We start from the raw sequence: 2,344 nt of genomic DNA, 5'->3' as shown, positions 1-2,344 counted from the left end.
TACTCAAATAAATGTTCAGGGATGGAAAAAAAGCATATAATTTTGTTACACTTAACCTACATCAAAATATCCTTTTCAGAATTCTCTATCCAGTGTATCCTTTTCCTCTTCCAAATGGTAATGGGAGCAGCATGGATAAAGGGTAACATTATTGTTCTTATTCCTAGTGTTTTTAATATTTTATCAACTGCAAGACCTGAGGCATGAAATTTCAGGCCAAAGAGAAAAATCAAGCTGGGGGAAAACAGCATTATCAGTGCAAGCATCCCCCACAGTGAAGAAAGCATTTCTTAAAGTACATTTCCCATTTTTTTGTGACTTCTATCAAGTGAAAAACAAAAGCCAAAAAATAAAAAAAAAACCCTGCACTGGTGAGAGCCCAAGGGGATGCATTGATGTGGTGGAAACTTTGGGTTTAATTAAATACTGTGAACACAGACCAACTTCCTTTGCAGTGTGCCTGTGTTTGTGAGAACAAATATTCAATTAATAGTCCAAAGCTGCTGTCAGAAAAATATCTTATTCCCCTTAGAACATACCAAGTTTCTCATCTCATTTCCCCAATATCTATGGCTTTTCCATTTCTCATTTTCAATCCTATTTAGAAAATGGGCACATAATGAGCATATATGACATTCATGGAAGAGTGTAAGGTATATAAAAAATTCATCTTGCATCATCATTTTGAGCTATAAAAGAGCCTTATAATATATGTAGGAAAGTGATACTTTTCCTCTTTCATTGATGAAGAAACTAAGATTTAGAGAAATTAAATAATTAGACTGTCACTACATAATGGGATTCAAATCCAGGTTAATTCCCATCCTGCCCAAGAAAGCTGCATATACTTTTTTTCTGGTGGGAGACACCATGTTATATTATAACACAGTGCTGGGCACTTACTAAATGCACTGTAAGCAACTGTTAAAAGACTATGGAGAAAGTCTGTATATTCATTATAAAAAGGAGGAAAATAGTTTTATGAACACTAAACTTATATTAAATAGATAAGTGCCTTTCTTAGGCGACCAAAATATGGGGAAACTCATCATCTTTGGGGCATGACTTCACCAATAACAAGCTGTTCTCTAATAAATTCCTTTTCTTTTGGGGGGAGAGGAGCAAGGTTACTGTACAGATGAGGGAGATTCTAAAAATGTAGCTTACTTAGATTTTTAGTAAAACTTTTGACAAAGTCTCTTAGGCTATTCTTGTGGCCAAGGAGAGAAAATGTGTATGAGATGATAGTATAGTTAGGAAGATTCAGAAATGGCAGCTTGGACAGACCCAAAGAGGGCTGGGCTAGATCTAAAGCCTTAATAGTTTGATTAGAACTTAGTGTGATGTACTTAGGACCCGTGCTCAGACCTGTACCGTCTAGCCCCTTTGATCGATGGCTTGTATATATATCAGTGGTAGGCTTAGTATATTTTCAGCTGACACAAAGCTATGTGTGATAGCTAATATACTGACAGGCTAGAACTTTGGCCCAAATCTAAGACGATGAAGTGTAATGGGAGGTAATGTAAAGTCTTCCACTTAGGGTCAAAAACTCAAAATCAAAAAGTATGAGATGGTCAGGCAGTATTTTCTCTGAACAAAGGAAAAATGTGGCATTTTAGCTTAATATGAGGACAGTGTGATATAGCAACAAGTCAAGAAAGTGAATAAAATCTTAAGCTGAATTAGGTAAAGCACTCAAGAATAAATTAAATTTATGATGTATATATTATATTTAATTTATTATACTATTGTCTAATTAACTATTTATATTTTATATATAATTTACATTTAGATCTAATGCACTTGGTAAATACCCTATATAACCACATGGTCTTTTTAAATAACTTCCCCCCTTTTTTATCCAAATTCTTTCTTGAGAATTTTCTTCATTTCTATTCAACAAAAATTTATTGAGAGGATTCTTCTTTGGGTAAGGAAACCTTTTCTGCATTTTGCCCTCCTACACACACACACACACACACACACACACACACACACACACACACACACACACACACTATAATCAACTAAGAAGGTGTCCACATCAGGGATCCTTCCACAAAATTCAAATTCAAATCATTGGAGTCAGTTTACTTTTTTTACATTTAATAATTACCATGCTTTACTAGTAAATCCCTATATTCTGCTCCTCCAACCCTTGTGAACAAGAACTTCTAGATAAGTGGAAAACTATTTTCTTTACTACCTCTCCATATATTTTATTTTTCATTTAGCTTAGCCTTAACCTTTCCCATTTCTTCTAATTCTCTGACATGCCTTTTCACTGTGGCCTCTGAAATCTTCCCCTATTCTTTTTTTTAAACCCTTACCTTCTATCTTA

Source organism: Monodelphis domestica, chromosome 1 (genome assembly GCF_027887165.1).
Source record: "Monodelphis domestica isolate mMonDom1 chromosome 1, mMonDom1.pri, whole genome shotgun sequence".
Lineage (NCBI taxonomy): Eukaryota > Metazoa > Chordata > Mammalia > Didelphimorphia > Didelphidae > Monodelphis > Monodelphis domestica.
Note: the sequence above shows the minus strand (reverse complement) of the source record.